A 26427-nucleotide genomic window follows, 5' to 3' on the forward strand; every position below is an offset into this window, starting at 1 on the left:
ATATCGACGGAGGGATGTAGGAATAAATCAAGGGAACGCTGGGCTGGTTTCTTTGATTTGTCTCTCACTGTTTTCTCCCTTCAAGATGAAGCTCAGTGTTAAAATCATTTTTAGATTATACTGACCTACCCGCCGGTTTATAATTTGGCTCTTCAGGCCATTTAAGTTATTTTTCAAAAGGAGAGGAAACATTGTCAGAGCCCAGGGGGTTATTGGCTAGCATTTCCTGAAATCTGTTGCACCTTAAGAGGCCATTTAAAAACATTGTCAGCCCACAAAATGCGTAATTTGAACAGTGGAATGACAAAAAAAATACATACAGAAAAGACATGAGATGTAAAAACACCAATGAGTCAAATCTGTCGCTCTACTGCATGCTTATATTAAAAAATAATGGAAATTAATTGCGTGGTAATCGTGTTTTTGCATAAAGGCCCTTTATTCACTTTAGGGATGTCCGACCAGTACCCGTACTTCTGTATTTTGCCCTAGGCCTGCGATGAGGGTCTTACAGGGCAGGGACAGAGGAGTGCTGACCCTTAATACTTTTCCCATGTATATTAGTGACAGCTATAACGGATCCATACTCATATTAAACTCTTCCTTTGTTTCATGAACAAAACCTCAGTATTAAAAAGTACGATAAGAAAGTTAGAGTGCGTTTCTGCCTAATTCAGACCTTGGAGTGGCCGAGTCTGATATGATGGATATGTGTAGGTTAAAGGTTACCAGCTTATTAAAGTGTCATCTCCCGCGCCGCTTTGGTGATTGTTGTTGTAAAGACTTCTTGATAAAAAACTCGATAAACTTTAATATCACAAACCCAAGTCACACAGTCCGCTGTTTGCTCCAAGTTAATTACTCTTATGTTCTCCTGCTTTCTGAGGACACTTTTTATCTGTCTCTGCCCAAGAGAGAGATAGACCTCAGGTCTCGGATTGTTCCGCTCGAGTTTTGTTCTAGATGCCGCAGACCTTCCTGTAATTTTCTTGTTAACTCTCTCGTATTTGAGCAGAAACAGCTGTTAATGTTATCCCGCTCTGTTGCTATTTTAGCTCTCCGCAGCCTGAGGACGTGGTGGAATGCGTCTTTGGCAATGTGTTGCGCGGATCCTAGATTTAGCGTGTTTGTGTGTTTACCTCGTCTGTGTGTGTTGTCTTTACCTCTCCGTGTTATTGTTGGGGGCTGTGAGTCACCTGGATGTTAATCATTTACCCACACGGGCAAAGTACCCACACACTCACACAAGCAAACTGGCAGATCAGCCGTGATTACTCACTCCTGCTACACAGGGCTAGTTTTATTTAGAGCGTGTTTTACAGCCTGACTTTTAGTCATTAGTCTCTGCCTGTAAACACTTCAAAATCTCATAAACAAAACAAAGATCTTAAGTTGATTGAACGGCTGTAAATTGTGTTAAAGTAGAAAATCTTTTTTTGGAGGAAGATTTGTAATCGGTCGAGGATTACTTTTTAGCTACCATTAAACCAATGAAACACTTGTAATGCTAATGCTACCATGTTAACATTTGGTTAACAAACACGTGTACAGGCAAAGAGCAGGTGCCAGTGAACCGGTGAGGGGGGCGCTTGAAGATCATTCTCTCCCTCCATGGCCCTCCGATCGGGTTCACACACCGGAGGAGCTCCTGGTAATTAAAAGACAATTTTGTGAAATTGATTAGATTATGCTAAATCAGGGGATTAATATCTAGAGAAGACTGCGAGTGTGTTAGTGTGTGTATGAGTGGGTGGATAAGTGTGTGTGTGTGTGGATTTGAGTGATTATGAAGAGATGGCAGTCCGGTCGCCATTTCAAACCCCCTGAATCCACCACCACGTTGTGTTGTGTGTGGGTGTGTGTGTGTGTGTCTGGAGATTCACGCTCACAATCCGCCATTTCACACAGCTCCGCTTGGCTGTCTACTTGCCGCTCCTGAAATGTCAGAGCGATGTTTCCCTTGACTAGGCGTGAGGATATGGACAGCTGGCTGCTCACCTGCTGCGTGTTGTGTCCGCATGCTGGGTGCTTTCAACTGATCCCGGTGCCTTTAATGCATTCCCATCGCTGATAGATAATCATCTGTCTTGAATAAAAAAATAAACAGAATCGGTGTCCAGGACGAATTGTTTAGATGAGGCAGGTCATTGTTACAGTCTGACATGGAATTGGCCCATTAGAGTCAAGCTCCCCAAGCTTACTGTCAGTGACCTTTGACGCTACGGGATTCGGAAAAGGAACAGGCATTTTTTAGGCAGCAGCGGCCTTGATCAAAAACGTATTCATAGTTTTAGAGTTGTGGTCCCTGCTCTAAGTTACACAATAAATACATTACACAAAGCATACATCTCATTATATGCAACATGGGTCATTTTCCAACTTCACACAATCATACACTCAACACACACACACCACACACACAAGATTATGACTCATTCATGTTATTCATAACGGCCTTGCACTATATTTGGCTGGCCAAAGCCACAGAAACTTCACATAAATTGCTTTCTTTTGGGAAGGAACGCGCCATGTGGCACGGCACTCGAGAGAGACTGCATAAAGCTAATGAAGCCTATCTCTCTTTAAACGACAGCCTAATATTATGATACATATTTTTTCTTTTTTGCAATAAGAAAGAGTCGTTCTAAAACTGAACAAGGAAAACCAAGACAGCATTTTAGGTGGAGAGATGCGGTGGATGGAAAAGTCTGAGATCGACGAGAGTGAGAGGGATGGTGCCTTCAGGCTTTATTTAGCTGGGACAACAGAGACATGAGCTCATTACACACAAATACACTGCGGCTACTACCACCTCCAGCACCCCCAAACTACACATTTAATATGAGTCTCTCTGTCTAGGCTTTTAGACATTCTCCTTTAAGCGTGATCTCTCCCACGTCCAGATTCAGAACATCTTCGATGAAGCTTTGTCAGGTAACTGATTGCCCGACTAGCTCAGTTTTAAAAACCCTCTTCTGCTCCTTGCTATCTTATGTCTAAATACGCAGCGTGCATTTTAACAGAAACTGGCACCTAATAAGTCTTGATTTTAGTACAAGTCTGTTCTCATTGGCTGCCATCCCCTACTGAGGGAAAGTGTGTAAAAATGTCCTTGGTCAACCTCCCCCTTAACGGGGCATTGGCAGCTTCGTCCCGAGGCAGTACCCATCTAAAGACATCTTTGTACCATAATTATACCCTGAAAGGTTCATCATGGTAGTAATTTAATACTACCACTATGCCACCTTTTAGGGGTTAGATAATGGTACAAGTTGCTAACTCTTAAGCTGTCCATGCAGTGATACGCGTTGTACCACTAAAGATACATCATTTTAGCATTTTTTTTCTGACAGTGTGACATGGATAGCGACTGGCACCTCTCGCACACAAATACAGTCTATATATCTACTTGATGGGTAAGACTGATCATCTCTAAAAACATTCTGTCAAATTTCTTATCAGCGATAAAATCATTTAACTGAATCACAAATTTAAATTCCTCCAGTTTCCAAAACACAGGAAAGATTAATTAAAAGAACTGAATGTGTTTCAGGCTAGTCATACTAGTTATATCGCACATGCAACAATCCTGTATGCTAGTATGTCCTGGACTTGTATTTAATAAAACACACCTCGGAATACTTATAGAAACCACACTATCTATTTTTTTAACAGTTCTTTATAATATGCACCTACACCACAAATTTGTACGCAGCTCTTTTCTTTATTTAGTGTTAGAAGGTGCTAAGCACACAAACACGACTGGGTGTGTAAAAAGTCAAAGTCAAAAATTCTGATTGCACATATAAACCATCTATTTTAGTGAACTCTTGTCACAACTCACATCAGATACAGACTTCGGTATGCTCGTACGGCAGGGAGAAGAATAAGAGTAGGTATCAGATTAAGGTTTCCTTTTTCTAACCTCTGTCGTTTGAATCTATGAATTTTAAACATACCTAATTTCATCCAGCAGCACTTTATTCACCTGGACTCATAGCGCCACCTGAGTACACAGTATTTGTCCATTACAGGTCTGTCCAGGGTCTGCACCTTTGATGCACACTTAAACATGCTGTCTAGGTAGGCAGACTCTCCTCTCTATTACTAGGTTTTGGCTACAAAGCCTGTGTGTGTGCCAATGTTTAGGATTGAAAGATTTGGGCCAGTCCAGTCTGCTTTACCTCAACTCGATCCTGCTGTCCCACTCAAAACCCCGCCCACAGAAATCATGCATTAGCATTCTCACTTTTCCCCTCGCTATAGTTTCTGGCCTTTCCGCCCTTCTTGCTCCTCTTTCCATTTCTTTCCTGTCAGCTTCTCTTTCTGTACCTCTATGGGGAGAGGGCTGAATGCAACGGTTTGGGAGCGGTGTACTTGCCAGGGGCCTGTGAAGGTCTGCGGCTCAAGTCCTATGTTCCTGTTCACATCCGCGTGTCCCCTCGGCACTTGACGCCCCCCCGACCCGCCTGCTCGCCTGCAGTCCTTGACGATTGGCCCATCATACCCTCATAAATTTCCACCGCATCCTCCCTGACCCCAGCTGCTTTAGACTTCCTCACAAAATAACGCGAGGATGTATTGACGAGCTCACGTGCAGACCCACTGATTCCATTTAGTCCTCCCAGATTAATCGGCACACTTCGTCGCCTCGTGTGTACACGTGTTTTTTTTACATGCGTGTGGTATTCCCTCACAGTTTGCACAACCTTAGCACCACACTTTGTTTGAAAGAATCAGGCACAGTAACGTCGTAATCCAACGCCTGATTGTTCGCCAGAGCTCTTGGGTATCGTAATCGCCTTGAAATATTGTTGCGGGTTGTCGCCATGGTGTTTCATCCTGGCACTTGGAGACTTCTCTGTAAAGGCTGCCGGTAACAGTCGAACAGGCCCAGACTTCTGAGATGGGCGGCAGGGAAGTGGGTTTGGGTGTGCGCAGATGGGGCCGTTTTTTAAGACTGCTCTGTCTGAGGATGTCAACGGCTGAATAAAGGATCATATGACAGGGTGCAACAGAGCGGAGGAGGAAACTACTCAATGTGCGGTTTTAAGCTAAAATTAGGCAGCATGTTAGACAGCTGCTGGATTTAGGTCTGGACGCCATAGGGAAAAAGAGAGAGTAGGAGAGAGAGGATCCGGGTGGTGCAGAGAGAATGAAATATTTAAAAAACAAAAATTGCTCAAGCAGCCATAGTTTCTTGTTTAATTTGCAACTACCTGTCTGCCTGTCTCTGTGACTGTAGTCCTCAATTACACACAGCACACACACACCACACACACACACACACCACACACACACACACACCCTAGAACAACACAAATGACTTGAGTAAATTGAAAACTTGCTGGTATTTAATTACATGAAGTGTCGACTGTTTTGTTTGTGTGTGTGTTATTGAGTTATAGACTAGAGGTTGTACTGAAAGAGTCTTAAGTTCACCTCTAAGTCTTGAACGCTTTGAGCCAATGTGTTAACTAGTCAGGGCCACATGACCTTCAGTGTCAGCAGAGGAAATTCCCCCTGTCTGGCAAACTTTGTCCCCTAAAAACCGTGTTTTGTGTTTTTAATAAGCTTGTATGGTTAACTTGTCCAAAGGTCTGGGACCATATTGAAAATACAGGGGAAAAATTTCCTTGCATTTTGTCCCCCAATATCTAGATTACATATTTTAGTATTTTTGGGGAAAAAAAGAAGCGCGAAAAAAGATTTTTCGATGAAATTATGTGGAAGGCTCTGATTTTTCTTTTATTTGAGCAGGTAATTGTTAAAACTAATCTTATAATTTGTAATAACGTGTTGTGATATTGAATTTAGAAAATGCAAAATCCATGGTTTTCACTTGTGGTCCTGACTGGTTGGACTCTACCGTATATGTGGAAAAATGTGACAAAGAAGTGGAACTAGAGCAATTGCTCATTCATTGTGTATGTTCCCATACAAACACAACTGTAGAGAACTGCTCCAAGATCCAACATAACCAAAAATGTCATGCAAAGAAACAGTTTTTTAGCATTGTCTGCATTAATTGACAATACAAATATATGCAAGCTTGCATGGTTTCACCGTTCTAACTTTCTGATGACTATTGGACTAGTAAAGTCCCCATTTTGCTCTGTTATTTCAGTAATCACTTTGCTATTTTATATGCCTATTTATTTTGGTATTATCAAACATGGATTTTATATTATTTATGATTATTATTATATGGTATCTACAGAAAAAATAATAATAAAAAAAACTTTAAAAACCTACGGTATCCAAAGATCATTGGTTCGTTATGGGCCACAGCAAACTTCCAGGGGCCGGCAGAACGACTTATTCGAAATATAAGATTTTTTTAGTTTAAGTATTATATTATATATTATTAGTTTTTATATTAACTTATTCAAACTTAATAAAAATCACCACACCACAAAAAACATACATTAGATGTAAAATACTAGTATTGCCCCCTCCCAGCATCTGTTAATAGATTAGTTACGTCTGTCCTAGATAGAGCACTTAAAAAAGATGCTCGGAGATGTAATGGATTTGATTACTCACATCACTCAAATCTTGAGTTTGCAAATTACAACCTTTTTATTGAGTTGTTTTATTTATTTTATTTTAACTTCATTTTTGGCACTTGCCCGGGGTAATGTAGAGGGTGTAATGTGTACGTGCAAGGATGGAAACTTTTTGGTGTAGTAGGATGGCGTCTCATCATCGCCCAGACTCTCTCTCCCTCTTTCTTTTCTGAAAATGAATCTCTAATTTCACAGTTATCATCAATACCCCACAATGAATAATGCAAATTTTATTCAAGAACCAATCGATAACTTATTAATTTGCTGCCTTTTCCCCCATTCAATCTTCTATGCTTCCAACACTCGCTCTCTCTTTTACCCTCTCTCTCCTCTTTACTCCGTCCTCTCTGTCTCTCTCTCCTTTTGCACACGTGTTATTTGAGGGCTGGCCACTTCCATCACCCTTTTCCATGTAGAAATGTGATGACTCTTGTGTTATAGTAATTGACATGCTGAGTTTACTCCCTTTTGCATGTTAATCATCCCTAGAGCTAGACACTGTCACACACACACACACACACGCACACACATAGTCTACAGGGAGAGTGGTGCGGAACTGCACTGGCTGTTTTCTTAGCTGATGGTTGTTATGCAGTGATCAATAGAAGATATTTCTGCTCTGTCCGCTTCTGAAACAGGAGATGGATTGTTTCTCATCATGTTTATTGCTTTTGTCAATGTAAAAACCACACCACCACACATACACATGTACAAACACAGGACATGGGGAGGGCAGAATGTGGTTGTTCCTCTTTTGCGGAGCTGTAATCATGTTCTGATGGTAATACAGTAGAGACGTCAGTGTGTTGATGGAGAGAAAATTGAAGTGATGAAGCTGTATCCGTAGTGTATTATGTTTCTGTCCTGTGTTGTGTGCATATTGTAAATGTGAATGCGAGGTGCATAGATTGAATGCGTTTTTTTGTCTTGTGAAGACTTTTGTTTGGTGGAAACATGGTGGATCCTTGCTGTGTTCCATGAATGTGTTTGTGTGATGTTAATGGAGACATTGAGTACAGGGACATTGAGCATGTCACCACACACATACACACATAGCGCTCTCGTGTAATGGAGTGTCTAAATATACTCCGGTTTTTGCCCGCTTGCCTTCCACATGTCGTGAATGACCGCTGCCTCCGAGTGAATAAGAACATGGTCTTCAGTAAAGGACAGAATTTCTCTCTCACTCACCACACACACACACACATTCACACTCTTTTCTCGTCTTTCCCTCTAATGCTGTGTCGTCGGCATATCGCCGCTCACTGGCAGTGGTGTGACAAACCTAGATCAGTAGTTTTGTGAAAACTAAACGATCTAGTTTTTGTTGGATCGCTTGTTTGTAGATGGGATTGTAAGACACCTGCGCACACAGTTTAATTACAGCACAAACATATTACACACACACATTGAACGTGCTGTGGCAAAGCCTAAACATCGAATGAGTCCCTCAATGGTCCCACTGGGATTCTTGTGGAGGTCAAAGAATGCTGGTGAATACTGCGAGACACTTTAATGCTCCTATGAACTGACCAATCAGCATGCACTGTCCTCATTGGTGGTCAGCCCACGGATTATCTGTGCGTTCAGCCCTCGTGTTTGGTAACAAGAGGTCATTCAATCATTAAGTAGACAGGAATGGGCTCTCATACATTAACATTGATCTTTTAGTTACCTCGCAGAGACTGTAAATACTTTTTTTTGTGTGGTTGCCTAAACTTTGCCGCTTGTCCAAATGACTTGGTATAGAGAGAACAGGAAATGATGGGGTGAAGGGGGCAGAATGGCATACTGCCTGGCTTTTTTTTCAGTAGTGCCAGTCCGTGGCAAGTGAGAAAGCGATTATGTACAAGCTCCAGAGAAATTTGATCAAGCCTGTATCAAGTAGGCTGTAAGATGAAATCGATTGCCTGAAACCGTTCAACAATAGTTATGTACACACTATTTGCAATGTACATAGTTTCTCAGAGCCTTTGACAATAGATTTAATTATAAAAATATATAAACCCCCCCCCCCCCCTCCTATAGAAAACACGTATAAATTGTTAGAAAAATCTAAATGTATTTTCATAAATGTAACTTATGTGTATTGAAAGATAATGCATATAATATTTCATAAACAATCATAATTTATAAATAGTACAAACATTTAAATTTAAAGTTTATATATGTTTCTGGAAGCCTTGCATAATAATATTATAATAAGTAGTAGTAGTATTAGTAAATGTGCAGCCATATTAATATATACTTACAACATTTAAACATTACTTTTTTTCCTTGTAAATTATTATTTCTTTTAGTTTACAATAAAATGTATCTCATAGTTTCTAATATTTTGTAAGTAAATTTTTCTTAATATATTTCAAAGCGTTTGTGTTTGCGATAGCTGACATAGTAGAAGTGTGCATAGAAGTCAACTGAATTCAAAACTTCAATCATTCTTATTGAGGTACCACAGTTCAATGTGATCAGCCCATATGTGGCACAGACAAAACAGAACCTGTTTATTTTGATCGGGTATTAAAGTCTTCTTAAAACTCATGAAATATCGTTTTTAACAAGGCAGAGGGCAGTGCTGTTAGAGTAGTTCAGTGGGTGATGTTTGGGAAAAAAAAAATTGGAGAGATTGTGTGTGGGAATGGATCCGTCCCTGGCTTAGGGCTAAATGTAGCTGCTTTATATGCACTACAACAAACCACAAGTGTGGGGCGTGACCAGCAGCGTGTGTTTTGTGTGGCGTGTGTGTCAGCACCATCCGGCCTAAAGGAATGTGTGTGATGCTTTCCAGTTGACTTTGAGAAGACTGAGAGATCATGAGATCAGAACAAGCATCCGCCACTTTCACCTGCATGACGCAGTGCTTATGAAGACAAGTTAATTCTTCCTGTAACATACCACTTCAGAGTTGCAAAATTTTAGGAGATGTTCGCTTGTAGGACTAGCAGTGTGCATGCGTGTGTGTGTGTGTATGTGTGTGGACATCAGGTCTCCATTTTGCATTGTTTGTGTGGCATTGTTTGGGCAGACGATCTGCTCGGTATATCTGGTGATCTGTGTTGCTGTGGAAGCGGATCTGTTAACTCCTCATTGGGACCACAGAACAGCTCACGGATGAAAGGCCGAAGTATCCCAGCATGCAGCTTTTCCACCATCTGTCATCGGGCCCTTTGTTTGGGTGTGGGTTGAGCTGCTGGTCTCTGGTTTATCATAACACGCAAAGAACACACACACATACACATTTTACAGCTTTGAATCACGTTCCCCATCCTTTGAATTTCAACTCTCTGATACCGTGTAGCACAAGAGTAATGTTTGTTACGGTAGAAAGGTGGCATTGACGTGATCAATGGCATCTGTCTCCTTGCGTTAGAATAACCGGATGGTTTGGCTCACGATCAGAATTGTAGAATTTCCCGGTTTTGCTCGAAAAGACACGGATTCACAGAGCCGTGGAGAAACTCACAGCTTTTAGCACTTGGAAATCAATTTTATCAGTCTGACCCCTGCCGTCCTGCTTTCTTAAAGACCTCTAGATTATTCATCGATCTGGCAGGACACACACACACACTTACACACACATAAAATCTAATACCCTCTCAATCACAACTGAGACGCAGAAGAAAGAAAGGTGAATCCAGCACCTCTTTGTACAGGCCCCCGGCCCACATATCATCCACCCTCCCCTCCTTGATTTAGAGACTGGTGTTTTTAACACGACGCCACACATTCTCTCTTTCTCTATCTCTCTGTGCATCCCTGGGGACGCTGACGGGGTGGTGGTGACTGCCAGTGTCACCAGCAACCGTGTCTTGCGACAGGCGAAGCCATCTCACGCTTCAGGAAGCTGCTCCAGCCAATGGCGACGCAGCGCTGCGACCAATCAATGAGTCATAAGGGCCAGGGAGATGGATGCATTTGGACACTCGTTAACCACAATCTCACGCCCTTGTGAAAATAGCATTGCGTTCCACGTGCTGTGTACTTACTGGTTGTAGGAATGAGCATTTATGCGCTGCAGCTGGGAATTAGCAGCGATATGAGTCAAAGGTCACTGTTCCCCCTGCCGCAGGTCAACGGGAAGGTGACGGGCCTGTGCTGAGCGTGCTCTGGTTGAGGAAATGGAGTCTTTGTGTCGGTGTGGTTGCTGGCGCGCTCTGATTAGCACTGATCCTTGCTGACGACTCTGTTGGCAGATTAGCGTGGCTAGCATTGGCCATCTGTTACTATCGGCCATAACAAGTGAGAAGTGTGGGTCATGTGTGCGTTTGGAGACAGATATGAGGCATTATGAGTAACCACAACACACACACAGAATCTTAAATCACAACACACACACTCTCCCAAACACAGCGACCTCAGCAGTATATTTCACTGCTCAGGAGTGTATGATTGATTTTCAGGTTAAATTAAATAACACACAGCTTTATGTAGTGTCTCTCTCTGGAAGCACGTTCATGGGAATCTAGTTCGCGTTTTCTCCCGGCTGTCTCGAGAACTGAAGGTGTCGTCCATATTGCATGGACTAAATGTATTCCGCAAAGCACCCGGATCGTGATTAGCTATGATTCACTCATTCGCAGGATCCGGGACCCTGCTGTTTTTCTCCAGCAATCTCATTGGCCGCATGCACCAAGTCAAATTAATTACGCAGCTCACGGAGATTATGATGCCTGCCTTCCAGTGCCACAGTGGAAGATGGCTAATTAGCTATAAAATCAGACTAATTCTGATGCGAAAAGCTGTTTTAATTTCTGATAATTAAGTCAGGATTGGATCCTTAAATACCCTGGCATACCATTATTGCAGTAATCATGGTTGTTGTTATGAATTATTTTTGAGACCCTCGTCTGTTAACGTTGATGTTTAAGGTAATCACGCTAAGTGAATAGCTGTAGAGAGGCAGATGATATAACCTATATACAGTACCATTCAAAAGTTTGAGGTCTGTAAGATTTTTTTTTTAAAGAAATTGATGCATTTATTCAGCAAGGATACACTGAATTGATCAAAAGTGACATTAAAGACATTTATAATGCTACAAAATATTTTTTTTTTTTTTTATTGCGGTTTTGTTCAAACTTTCTATTAATCAGTGAATCCTGAAAAAAAATCATCATGGTTTCCATAAATATAGTAAATATCACAACTGTTTTCAACAATGATAATAATAAGAAATACTTGAGCAGCAAGCAGTATATTTAATAATTTTTTAAGTATCACGAGATGCTGAAGACTGGAAGTATGTCTGCTGAAAATTAAACTTTGCATCACAAGAATAAATTTCATTTAAAAAATGATCATAAATAAATAATTACATTAATTAAAATATGTATGAAAAAATATGTATTTTAAATTGCAGTGATTTTTTTTGCAGTATTACTACTTTCTACTGAAATTCTGCCATCTCAGGAATAAATTAGTTTACAATATATTAAAATAAAAACATTTTGAATTACTGATGTATTTTAAATTGTAATGTTATTTCACTATAGTATTGTTTTACTGTATTTTTGATCAAATAAATGCGCCTTGATTAGCATAGACTTTCAAAAACATTACAAAATCTTACGACCCAAACTTTTAAACAGTAGCGTGGCGTAATCTATAAATGTAACATTATTTGATTCAGACATATTACACTCTATTGAATGATACGATTATTTTAACATACAATTCAAAATGTATTTATATTTTATATCTTATGTGTGGAGAGATGGTTGTGCAATTTAGAAAAACCTCCCCCTTAGTCCTTTTTCGCATTTTTCTGTATGTGTTTTTCAGTAAATGAAGTGACTCGCAGTATCTCTTTTCACATTTTTATTACTGTGTCTGTGTTAGAAATGTGTTTCTGATTGAATGTTCATTTGTGATTTACTTCTCAGCAGTTTCACCAAGATATATTAAAGCACTGTGTATAATTCATCGTTGTTTTTCCACTGAGCATTGTTTGGGTGTTTTTTTTACGGCTGAATTTTTCAAGCTAGCATTCATTTAGAGTAACCTGCCATGAACTTGAATTGGCAGGGTCATGACCTGGTGACCTTTGACCTTTGGAGGCAGGGTATGAGAGTGAGGGGAAAATGGTCAGAAAGAGGAGATAGAGGGATGATCCAAAACACGAGGAAGCAACGGACAGGTGGAGCGAAAGAAAGGGGGATAACAACCGCAGTGGCAGATTGTGTCCTCTGCTGCTGTTTACGCCAATATTCAGACACTTTCATTATGTGTGTGTGTTAGTTTTCGGCATTGCTCTCGGGCGAGAGTTGTTAGTTGATATTCCGTGGATGCTTCCATCGCTGAGATCTAATCGGTGTGTGTATGCATGTGTGTGTGTGTGTGTGGTGTTGTGTGTGTGTGTGTGTGTGTGTGTGTGTGTGTGTGTGTAGCAGAGATATACAAGAAGGAGAGCCACTCAGGGGACGGCCACGAGTGTTTATATATAATGACAGAATAACAAAGCCATGTTTGCTACACCTTGGCGCTCTCTGCTGCTTCCCCCATCGAAATCTCCTCTTGACATTAGCATCCATGCGGACATGCGACCAAGCTCAAGATTTCCAAACACATAAAACGTTTAACTTGTCTTCAGCAGTCAGGTATTTTCTGCTTGAACATAGACGGTGTGCCTTGAATCACCGCTAACGGCTGCGAATCTGTATTTTCATGCATTTAAAGTATCTGCAGATATGGTATGTTTTGAGGAGGGAAAAATACATTCAAGAAGGCTTGTGGGGTTTTGTGTGTGTATACTGTATATGTTGGCTGCGTGTGACTGTCTTTAATATGCCTCTCTCCAAACTGTGGAAATCTCCACAGAAACAGTTAAAGGCAATAATTTGCCTGTTAAGCACATCAAGTGTGAGAATGCTTGTTTTAACCTCTGTGTAAAAATGGACTGTGAATATAGTCTTGTAAATCCCAGTGCACTGCTCACTTTGTGTGTGTGTGTGCGTGAAAGTGTGTGAATCCTGTGTCAGTCTCTCTCTATCCTATTGAAGGGGGTCTCGAACAGTGAATGAATGGTTAACTTGACAAGCCGAACAAACCCTCTGTCCAAAAGGGGACGTTAATGTGTGGTCCTGTAGAAATATGCCTTGTGGGGCTGGTTCGTCCTTGCGAGTAGACGTCGTGTGTGTGTGTGTGTGTAGGGAGACTGACTGGGTGTTAAATAGAAATATTGTTCATGGCAAGTGAAATGTGAAAGGAAGAGTGGCAGGCCGGTGTGTGCGTGCAAGAGCTTGGCTCTAATTATCGATTGGATTGTGCTTGACAGATATGGAGTCTGGAGAGCGGCTGGCCTCGCCTTCCACCACCCCCGGCCTCCGTCCACCACCGCCACCTCTGCATCAACATCCTCCTCCTCTTCCTCTTCCTCATCCACAGCAGCCTCCAATGCCAAGAGCAGCCTGAACCACGGAACCACGGCCTTGCTTGGCACATGCGGTAAGAACTTGTGCTCACACACACACACACACACACACACACTCTTTCATGCCCTGACGCAAGGGTTGCTTATTGTGCAGTGTGAAAAGTGCTCAAGTCAAAACTCACACACAGTCACACACCAGCACATTTCCACACACACCGCCTAGTGTGTCGCACAGGCACGCTTTGAGCCCGTCTCCAAGTTTTTAGACTGCGTGGTTGGCGGCAGATTGGAGACTGATGTCATCAGGGACCTCTCTTCCTGTTTGATTGAGCAGGCATCTTTTTTTTTTTTTCTCTGAGTGACATGTGATAAAGCGCAAATCTTCTCTGCTGATTGAGTCTTTGTCTGATAAGGCCACAAGTGTTCACTTTCTCAGATTTTGTTCTGTTAATGGGATGCTCTGCCAAAAATGAAAGTTCTGTCATCATTTTACTGTTCCTCATGTCGTTCCAAACTCTCAAAATTTATTTAGTTTTTTTCCGGGGAACACAAAAGGAGATTTTTGCAGAGAGTCCAGACTATACTTTTTTTTGTAAATAGGGACTGGGGCTGTAAAGAGCCCAAACAATAAATAAATAAAAACATAAAAAGCACCATACAAGTTAGTAATTATGACTCTATATTAAAGGTTTGCTTTTAAAAATGTTTGCTTGGTATGTAATCTCAAGCAAGTACAGTTACATTTACAATATGTGATGTTATATATGCTCTATGTGTTATATATGAATAAAATCATTGATTAATTCTGTTCATTATTAAACCAATTCATTCATTTGGATTACTTTTGAGATGTCTTTATGAACTTTTTGATGACTGATAGTTTGTGAAATTTAAAAGGGATTGACAAAAATGATAATAAAATATCAAAAATAACTGTTTGATTTGAAGATGAAACTAAAGCCTCATCGGTTTGATTGACGTGAGGGTGAGTAAGTGACAGAATTAAATTTTTTTAGTGCGCTATCCCCTTTAAGTCATTTAAAGCCATACAATAGCTTTATATGTGAGCAGATGTGTGTTGATTTTGACATCAGTTATATATTTGTTGTAGTTATGCATCATGTTTTAAATTTGATGTAATCATGAATAATATTTGAGAGTTATGGTGGTGGAGAAGATGTTCAGTGCGTTGATGACTTAAAAATAAGCAGATTTCAGCCGCAGTTAATGACTTTTCTTGCATTAAGTTAGCGCTAAAGCTGCATGAACAGTTCTTCAGAACTTTTCCTCTTGTGTTTCAAAATGGGAATGAAATTTATACAGATTTTTGGAAAATACAGTGTGAATAATGAGGACAGAGAATGGACATTTTTTTTTTTTGCATGAAATACCCTTGAAAGTTATTGTTACGCAGTAGAGCTATTAGTTGAACAACATTTCTTAGTAACAAAGTGATAGGCTACTACTTTTTAAATAATTTTTTGGCCTTGCATTAAAAAAACTGTTTTAGCGAAGCTAGCAACAACTGCCATGTTACATTTTTATACCTGACATTATTTAAGAAATTGAGGTCACATATCTGGTGGCTGTTTTGGATCAGAACTAGCAATGGCTGATTTGTAAATTAATCTCTTTTCAATGAATTTGTTGAACAGCTTAACAAAATCGATTCCCAATTCAGTCTGCATTGTTCAGCTCACCTTCACCCACTGAACTGTGAAAGGTTTCTCACTAAATAAATCAGTAATTGGGATACAAAAAAAACAACAAGAGTGCTTATGTAAATTAAATGGTTTACACCATAAATCAGTTAAAAAACCCCATTTTTGGGTTTACTTGTGGAGCTTGAAACCTTGCGTTTCAACAACAGGTTTGAAATAATATTAGGGTAGTTTAATAAATGGATGACGGAATTTTCATTTTTGGATGAACTTGTATATTAATCACTTTTTCCAACTGTCCATGAAGTCTTTCTATCTGATAAAGCATCTCTTCTCCCTAATCCTCTTGTGTTTTGTTCATTTGTGGCGTAGTCAGGACTGAAGAAAGCCACGCGACTTGCTTCTGTCGTAATTACCGACTTATTGTTCAGCATGTGAAAACACAGTCCAGGATTTAGCACTCACAGTTTTGGCTGCAAATTGAAAAGCTGCTGCTTTAATGATTCTCAACCAATTAACTAGGCCTTTGTTAATACGGCTGTCATCTCACTCTCCACCCCCCTTCACATAAACCACGCACACACGTGAACGGCACAGGCACAATAACACCTTTCCCTCATCCTTCCTGACACTCTTAAAATCCTCCTCCTCCTCCATACAACTGTGAAGTTTGTAAGGCTCCACTGACATCGTCGGCTGTTTGTAATTCGCTCTGTCTCTCTGGTTTCGTTTTTGGCCGGAGCCGTGTCGTTTTCTGACGAGACTCTCATTAACAGTTGATATTCCACATTGCTTGCCACTCTTCTACTTCCTCACCATCCCGACAAGAAGATTCACTGTGAAGGGAGACCCGTGTTGTTTTTGCTATTTTTCACCTTGCAGAGCTTTGCAATTTTGGAGTATGTAATTCCAGCGCCGGCTTCATCTCTCTTTGGAATTCAAGTACCCAGCAAAATTCGGGTTCAAGTACTCACCAACTTTTTGTTGTTCTGTTTCACAGAAAATAAAATATAAAGCTCCAGTTTTAGTCAGAGCCGTGGCTTAGTAGTTACTGCAGATATACTTCTGACAAGTTTGAGCCGTCTGGCATGGTGCTCATGCGAATAATGCAGGTTAAATTCTAGCTGGGTGGGTCTTGGGGATATAAACACAATCCGAAAAAAGGGGTGTTTGTTTAGATAGTAACCGGCTTCAAAAAAAAAAAAAAAAAAAACCTAAAGATACCATTCCCCTGCCATTAAATTGGCAAGTGCGAACAGACATTTTTTGTGTGTTTTGAAAAAAAGTAATAAGCCTTTGGAACAACATTAAGGTTGAATTCACCTCTATTGAAGTGCACAATAAATAAGCAGCAGTCATAATTAAAGTAGTTTAAGGCCCTGTCCACACAAACGTGTTTTTTTAATCTGGCGGTTTGGGCGCCGCAGGTTTTTCTACGCGGTTTGGCCGTTCGTCCGTCACACGGCGCAAATGCAGTGCCGGGTCACTGAAACTGCACAATTTTTGAAAACGTCCTGCCAGGTGTCATTTTCAAAAACTCCAGTGTTGTAGTGTTATCGTGTATACAGCAAAACCAGCGTTTTTTGGCTGTGATGTTGGAGGCCAGCGATTTATCTCCACCTACTGGAAACTTTTTCAGGCTTCTGATTGGCCAACATGGCTTTAAGGGGGTTGAGATTATATCGGCCATCCCCAACCGTTGGCTTGGTCATGCTCCTTGACAGTGCATCCATAGCATGCGTCTGCCCTTTCATGTGGACAAGGTATTATTTGTTAAAAGAAGGAAAGGAACCAACTAAGTTTTATAAAAAGACGCCCTGTGTACTTGTGGACATGGCCTAAAGATGCAGTTTAAACTAGTAGTGAGTATCTAATTGCGGTGCAAGGGGATTTGTTTTCGGGCTTCTCGATGCGGAAATAACTTAAGTACTCTGTCATTTATGTAGTTGTATGGTAAAATTGTATATTTTGTATTTGTTGTAGTGGTGGGGCAGTTATGTTCCAAAAAACATACAAAATATCATGGGTGGCAACAAGAAAGAGAACACCCGCATGTCGGTCTGTCTTGGTCTCCTCGAGAATCTTTCCCCGGCTACAGGCCACAAAAAAAATGAGCACAGAGCAAATGCTTGTCTTTTAAAAGGCGTAATATTAGATTATTTGACGTTAAATGCATTCAATATAAGTCTCTGTGGAATAGACTAACAGTAGGCTTATGTATCCATGATAAAAAGTGACTTGAACAAGTCTGTATATAATGGACGGGTATAGCACATTATTTCGGGCATAACCCTGCATCACTTTTAGAATCGCTGTTTATCTAAAGAAGAAAGACGCCTGTCTATAACTCGGCCGCGTAGGTTAGCGATTTGTGTCGGAGCTATTTGCATTAGTCTGTTTTTGATGAAAAAATGATGAAATTGTAGTTGTGGGCAATGAAATGCATTAAACTGCAGCAGCAGAGGGACTGTTATTCTGCTTGCATGAAACCTGCGGAAGAACTGGATAACACCCCCCCCCCTGGAACGGTTTGATCTTCGGCTGACGGGCTAAAAGAACGGCAATCAGCCAGAAAGAGGGCTATTTAAATTCGCAGCCGTCAATGGTAGAAATTGAATATTGCATGCTGTTTATTGCAGTTGGTGGAGGGCCACTGAACGAAAACGAAACTTTAAGCATGAATTCTTGTTTTTGCGTTTTTTGTTTTTTTACACAACAAAACCAAGAGAACGCTTTCTAATTTTGATACTTTTCCAGATTAATAAAAAAAAAAGACCGCTGAACGAGATGATTAACGGATTATGGCAAGGACTTATTACTTGACTAGTCATCTGATTATTGACAAATTGGTGGTGCTGAGCATGGATATAATATAATTTTTTAAATATCGTGATATTTTTTCTACTACAATGCTTTTAACGCATGCTATAAAAACTAATGTCTTTTAGTTATGTTTAGGCTTTAAATTGAAAGCTTACTCCACTGCTATAACCACACCTGGGCTTCAAACTCTTTGTTGCTATTTTTGTTGTGTGGCCACACCCGGTTGTTCGCCCCGAGGACATTCCGTTGCCTTTCTTTTGTTGTTCTGACTTCGACTGTCTTAGACACCTGAAACCTGGGTATTTCTGTGATTTAGCGCTCGTTTGATGAACGTACCTAAACGGCATTATCCTTAACATTTTAGCCAGCTAGGCTGTCCGTTTTCGCCAGGTGGGAGAGTAGTGGCGTGGACGTGAGGGGTGCGGGCGTGGAAAGACCGGGGGGTCATGGTGGGGCCTTGTGTTGGGGTGCCTCCCGTCATTGTCTTGTGATGCCGGCGGCATCTTCCCCCACTTGCGGTCCCGCTTGTCCGGCCGTTTGGGCCTATTTTGTGGGGCATGGGGTTGCCCGCACCCGGTTTGGAGGCGCTTGCTGGTTGGGTGAGTTTTTGTTAGATCGTGGTTTTGTCTCTCCCCCCCCTTATGTAACTCGCCCGCTGCTGTCTTCAGCTGCCACAAGACGGGATGTCACATGGTGTGTGTTTTAGATACGAGAGAGCCGGTTACTGGGTTAAAACAGGAGGCGCGCGCAGATATCCAAAAACAAAGAATGATCCATTTTTAAAAAAAAAAGTGATTTACTTGGGTTAAACAGAGAAGAGAACCTCGGTTATTCAGTCCTAGTTGAGCTGATTAACGTTCAGAATGAGACCATCCCTCGACAGGTTCTCACAGTGCTATCATTGCCGCTTTAAATGCAATTAACACTTTGTCCCACTAAATCACCGGCACACAAGCGTGCCAGAGCGATAGATGATGTTCAGGTCGAGAACGAGGTGCATCTGGGCTTAAACAGAGAATATTTTAACCTCTCACAGAACAAACGGTGGCCACATGTTCGCACTTTTTCTCGCCGTCCCCCACAGACACACAGACAATTAAGTCGGCTGTCAGATCTGTCTGTAGAAATGTGATTGATGCAAACGGAGGGCACATTAATCGGCTTCCGCCGCATCCCACATAAGAGAGCGAACGAGGAGACAGGTGGGGGAGGACAGTGCCGCTTTTCAAGATGGCTCGGTTTGTCAGAAGATGGAGAACCGGGCAGGTGTGTAGCTGGTGGCGGGGGGCGCGGCCAACCCCCCCAGAACGACACGCCCCCCCAGGAGAGAGACGGAGACAGAGAGAACGGAGGAGGAAAGAAATAAACTAAGAATGATATCAGGTAATCCCGGTAATTCCTGCTCTGCTCCTCTCAGAGGCTGAGTTAATTATTGCCGGCTGAAAGCGCATTAATATGAAAACTGGCGTTTCTTCTGCCACCTTGGTGTGTGTTTGTGTGTGTGTATGTGTGCCAGCAGGAGTGGCCATGATGGTCTTTGGGGAATATATTACTCTCATTGTATCTTCACATATCCGCCTCTCTCCTTCTCAAGCTTCTTCTTTTCGTCCTTGTTCCTCTTCTTTTCGACGCCACTGTCTATAATCAGGACAAACCCACTTTAACATACAGGCCTGTACGTGGATTTGGGTGTGTGCGAATTTGAAAAAGGACAGGCCTTAAGAGCGCGGGACTGAAAGCTGTCTGTCATATTCTTTCTTCTCTCTCTTCCATTCTAGAGCCGTATTAAAGATATGTGACATGCTTAAATATATCAGTGAATTGTAACATACTGTCTGTATAATGTTTGTACCTTGCTTCAAAATCAGTAAATACCGTAACTAAGGTTTTGGTGTGCAATGCTACTGTGGCAAGCTTGGCGTTTCATGGAATCGTAACCCAAACTGTCCAATCGTTTACTCAATACCCTCATGTCTGTTTCTTCTGTGGAAGATAAATGGAGAAGTTTTGAGAAATGCTTACACTGGTGACCGGCGTTGTGTCAAGATGAAATGATGGCAAAGAATCATAAATGCCGTTGATATGGCACTATATTCCAAGTCTTTAGGTGCCATCACAGAATTTTGCAGGCAGTAAAAAGCTCCATTTGTCTGTTGCCAATTTTTGTCATGTTAAGCCAGCTCACACAAAAGTTACTTTCAAAAAAAGCAGCGTTCTGTTGTGCACAGCAAAAAATTCACTAATTGCGTGAATTCGCTAATGAAATGACTGGATTTTGTTCTTGAAAATTTGCAGAACAACAAGTAAATATGAAATGAAGGAAAACAGACTGAAATTTATATCAAATAGAGAATAATGAGTTTTGACAGACAAGAAAGTAGTTTTTTTTTCCAGTACAGTAACAAAAACAACCCGTTTTTTTAAGGGTCCAGAGAGAGTGGAAAATGGCCATGCAAGACTAAATTATGACGGTTTTTTCTTTGGACTTTTCAATGGACAAACTTCTAAGATGGACTCCAGGGAAAAAAATGCTGCAAAAAATCTGCATGCAGCAGACAGTTCCTACAGTCTTCAAACATAAACAAGAGCAAAGGGAAGTCAAGGCCCTCTCCCTTTCTCTCTGTCTCTCCTGGAGTTAGTAGCTATCTGCAAAAATCCTGCATTTCCCATCATCACTTTTCTCTCTGTGTGTGTGTGTGAGAGAGAGCTGGCGCGGGGCTGCGCTGGCGGAAACGGTGGCGCTCAAAGCCTTTCTTCTCTGTGCTCCCTAATGGAAATTGAATTTGCATGAAATATGCGGCTTAGAAATTACATGTGACTCCTGCAGGAGACAATGGGCCGCATCAGCGCTGCCAGAGGAGAATTCGATCCCAGAAAGGATTGCAATCTGGATGATGAGGACGAACGACAATGATTAATATGAAGAGCTCTGTGTTTACATGTATACCGAGAGCCTATACAATGTCAAACCAAGAGATTGAAGGATTTTATCGAACTCAGAGGGTGTTGTGGATATCTATAGAATAATGTGGACGAGTGCAAGAGCGCTTTTGGGCGTCTTCTCTCCTCACTTTCTTCCTTGTTCTAATCAAGCGGGGAGACTTTCATTTGGTCTGATCATAGTATTAATAATCAAATACTGTCAGAAAGCCTGTGATTACATTAAACATTAAGCAGGGCCATCAACGGTCTCCTCTTGATTCTCGCACACACATTTTACTTTAGGCAGCAGGCCTAAATGAAGACAAAACAGACTGTTTGTGGGTTTTTTTGTAAATAATTAAATAATAATTTAAAGTTATTATTTAATTATAAATACAATAGACTCTCCCTACCCCCTAAAAGAAAACTTTAAGCATTGGTAGCTAAAACAAAAAAAAGATTGACTTCATTTTTTTAAGATGTCCCCAAATGAACCCAAGGTGAAGTTGTTGCCACGTGTGGCTAACTTCTGGGGACATGCAGGGAAACCCCTCCATGTCTTGCCTCTCATGTAAATTACAGACAAACCATGGCCCAACAGAAATTGGCTCATGCGGTCTCCCCTCCCTTTTTTTTTTGGACGTGCAAACATAAACGTCTCAGCCTTTTGTGGCTTGAAGAATGCCAGCTTTATGAGCATGCCTCCTAGTCATTTTTAAATTATGTGGCTTCCAGGGTCTGAATATGCACTACGAGGCTATAGGCCCACGCCCGCACTGAAGAGCCCATACAACCATCCTTGAACCTCGGTGCTTATGATACACACACACAAGCCCACCACACACAACCTTTGACAAAATGCGTTTAAAACACTCAAATGAACAACATAGAAGCGGCTCACATGAACTCCTGAAACTCACTCAACACTCACTCCTCGTTTCTCGATCCAAATAACTTCCGTTTCTATTCCTAAGTGGTCCACTGGGCGGTGTAGAGATTTTTATTTCTGGGGGGGTTAACGACATTCAATGCAAAAAATAAAAAAATCTTAACCATAACCAATTTTTGACAAGTTTAATTTGAGAAGCAAACTTTTGGTACGATATTAATACTTACTGTATGTCATATAGAGAATATACTGAGTTTTTTGGTTTTATATTTTTTTTCCCTAAAGTGTGGCCAAACTTATTTTTTTTTTTAAACATTAACTTTTAAAAAATAGTCTGGTTTATGTTATGGTTACCGTAATGCTAAAAGTGTAATGGTTTTTTTGTTGTGTGTTGAATGGGGCCAGTCCTCTGTTTGGGAGGACGGGGTCAGTATGACCAGCCCTTTCTTTTCAGCTCAATGACCTCTGTTCCCAGCGCGTCTCCGCCTCATTGGCCCACCCAGCCTTTGGTCTGCTATCACACCCCCGGCGCTGGCGGCCCCCCCCAGCTCTCTGTTTTGTGGGTCTATGAGGACTGGGTGTCTGCCTGGCTGTGCCCTCGGGATCTCATCCACCACAACTTAGCCCTTCAACAGGTATGTTTTTGAACGAAGAGCCTGATGACACAAAATTCCTGATGTAACCAAATGAACACAAAAGTCATAAACTAAAAAAGACCAATATCAACTAATTAGGGCTGTCCCAATGATTACTCACGATTTAATCCATCCAAAATAAAAGTTTTGTTACATAATATAGTAGGTGTACAGGGGTATTTATTATGTATATATAAATACCACACCTAATTAATATTTTAAAAAATTTCATGTAGATCATATTTAGATATTTATAAATTCTGATATTTTTATATTAAATATAAATATATTTAATCATATAACATACTATTACTTTTTAAATATATACATGCCTGGTGTGTATTTATATATAACATATAAATAACACAGTATACACACATATATTATGTAAACAAAACTTTTAGTTTGGATGTGATTAAATCGTGATTAATCATTTGACAGCCCTTACAAATAATAAATATATAGATAATATAATATAATATAATATAATATATATAATATAATAACAGGATAGCCAAAGTCTGCTAAAAGCAACAACAGTAAAGCCATACGTATAACTATAATTCATAATTGCATTATTATTATACTATAATGAACAGTGTTTTGTGGCCGTTTAAGTTCATGGACTGAAGCCCTGATGAGCCAAGCTTAGGTACTAAATGACATACAATTGTAATATATCATAAACAATGTTAAGTAGAAAAAGTATATCTCTAAGAGTGTATGTAACAGTATACAATACTCTAATAAATATTATATTCCCTATAAAAGTTATAATAGTAAATATAATATCAAAATGATGTATTTCAGTCCTTTCTACACCTTAGTATTCTCTAACATCAAATTAACACACACACACATCTTAAACCCCTCCTCTTCCTTCCCTCTCATCCAATGCGTGGCCACGAGTCAAGCATACAGCAAGGACGGAAGAGTCATCCACTTCTTCCTTCCCCCGCCCTTTTCTAGGTCTAGCCCGCCCTAGGCTCTTGCCCCGCCGCCTGCACAACCACCACACCAATCCTCAATCACTACCACGACACCCCAGGCAAGACCAAGTCAGCGCCCTCCAAAGGTATTACTCTGTAAAACCCTAATCTCATATCTCGCCTCCTGGAAATAGTATGCGTATCCCCTCGAGGCAGACTTAAAGTTGAACACACAAGTCTTTCAGCAGTAATGCTTAGCCTTCAGGCTGGGGCTTCTCCTAGTAACTCATCGCCCCTTAGAGCCCCCATCTCCCTTCCAGTGCTGAATTCATAAGGAATTCTTCTGCATGTTTAAACACTCCAGATAAATCCATGACACAGTGCTAGTTTGACCTAGTATCACTACTGTCTGACCGGACAATCCCTGACTATTTCGTTTCTGCTACCCTTCTCGTAAGCAAGATTTTTGGCAATCGTTTAAAGCATCTAATTTGGTTCTTATGGCTTGACACATCTCTTTCGTGCCCCCACGTTGTCGCTGTAGCTCTGTGAAATGGGTCTTTGTTTTTTGGCACTGTCGCTCCATCTGCGGCTAAAGGAACGGTTTCGGCTTCTGCCTCCCCCCCCCCCGCGCTCCGGCCCCCTGAACACAGCCGGACACTCAACGCCAAGCCCAGCGACGACCGCAAGGCCAGCTCACCATAGCAACAGCACAGGGGGAGCTTCCATGGGAAACCCTCACAGAAACCTAAAGAGAACTCGGTACAACATCATGAACATATGACGGGACCGGACCATGCATTTTTGCAGTCTAAACACACAAACACTTCTTTGCTTAGTACATGAGCAAATATTTAACTGTTTTTGTTGAATCAGATAAAATTGCTCATGATTGACGTCTGTGCCAACCCATGCAGAAAGCCCGAAGAGAAACAGGTAGAGGGGTCTGGTCGTCAGCCCGAGGGCAGTGAATCTGGATCATCGCTGGATACTGACCGCGATGGCGTGAGCAGCAGCGATATCGATGAGTCTTGGAGAGGAAGAAGATGATCATGATGAAGACGAAGATGATCAGAGTAAAGACAGTTGAGAGTCGGACTCCTAAAAGGGAAGCGGCAGAAAAAAAATAAAATGAAGTAAGCATGCTGCTTATATTAGCTTGTTACTATTACGGGGGCAGGAAACCAAAAGGTCTGCCACGGTTCAAACCTTAACCATTGCACCACTGAGTAAACCACTTAACCCCCAGATTCGCCTCTAATGCATTGGAAATGCACTTTTGAAAAAAGTACATAACCATAGGTCACTCAAAAATATTTTAGGCCTAAATTTTAAGGTTTGTGGATGTGAATTGAATGTAACATTTGTATTACATTATTTTCTAACATAAAAATACAATTTATGTAATGCATATTGGGCAGGTCCGTGCATAAATAAAATGGTTTTTAAAACAGGGAACACTTTCTGTAATAGTACTACACAAACAAATGAGTTTTACATATAATCCAGGTTTATATATTTATCAGTCAAAAATCAAATTTATTTTCTCAATTTCACACATTTTTAACGGAAATGAATATTGCTTCGTCCAACAGAATGGCCATATTTTAACCATGTTTAATAATTTTTAACCACAGTTAATAATTATAATAAATAATTTGGCTAAATATAAATTGTCATGATTTTATGTTGAGTGCAGAAATCTTACTCATTTAATTTATTGTATGACTGACAAATATTACAATAACATTTGCCACTTTATATCTGTTTTTTGAATTTCTATGGAATTTTAAAATGCAAGAATCTTAAAATAAGGCCTAAATAATTTTTGAGAGTGTCTTAAAGTTAGAAGTAACACAAAACAATCTGTTTAATGCTGAGGGTCCATGAGAGTGACTGTTGACTGTTTTTAGTGTACCCAAAAAACAAACAATAAAAACCTTAATCAACAATGGCCTTCTTCTCTGTCTTGTTTGCCCAGATATTGTGACGCCAAACTCTGGGCTCAGTAAGAAAGGAAAAGACCAGGCTGTTTGGCAGCCAAAGACTTCCACACAGACCTGCCGGGCAGTGCACCCTCTCCTCCAGTGCACCTGCATCGCTCTCCACCTCACTCCAGGCCTGTCTCAACCCCCTCTGCTGTCCTCTAATCGGGCAGAGCCAGAGCCCGGGAAAGACCGCCTCCACACCAGCGTCATTCAGTCCACAGGCCTGGCTGCAGGCGCTAAAACCAGTAGCGCTAATCGTAACAGTCACGTCGAGACCTTTCTCCTAAACATTCGTCCCAGCCATCACACCTCACCTCGTCCAAAAAACAACTATCAGCCCACTACCAAGCCCCTCAATTCCTCACCTCAGCCCCTCCCACTCTCCTTTATTGCTCCTTCCCCAAACCACTCTCAGTCCCCCTAATGAGACCCCTCCAAAACCCCTCCCCCTGGTTCTTCTTCCCCCAAACCTCCCCCTCTCTAACCCCTTCCCTCAGAAGCGCAGTGCTCTAAACGCTTCCAGCCTCAGAAGCCCCAATCTCCAGCGCTGGACGCTTCTGACCACCAGGAAGATTCTTGGGAAAGTTCTCTGGCACAAGTCACTGCTGACTACAGGCTGAACAGGTGAGTAGACAGTCTGCC

General features: G+C 41.1%; 1 long non-coding RNA gene across 1 annotated transcript in view; it reads left to right on the forward strand.

Moving 5' to 3' along the window:
• LOC122144262 overlaps nt 1-14146 on the forward strand; it is a 33909-nt gene extending 19763 nt beyond the window's left edge. The window contains exon 3 of the long non-coding RNA XR_006159628.1: nt 13843-14146. This is a non-coding gene — a long non-coding RNA (uncharacterized LOC122144262). The remainder of the gene's footprint in view (nt 1-13842) is intronic.
• Nucleotides 14147-26427: the final 12281 nt, after the last annotated feature.

This window comes from Cyprinus carpio, unplaced genomic scaffold (assembly GCF_018340385.1).
Source record: "Cyprinus carpio isolate SPL01 unplaced genomic scaffold, ASM1834038v1 S000006626, whole genome shotgun sequence".
Lineage (NCBI taxonomy): Eukaryota > Metazoa > Chordata > Actinopteri > Cypriniformes > Cyprinidae > Cyprinus > Cyprinus carpio.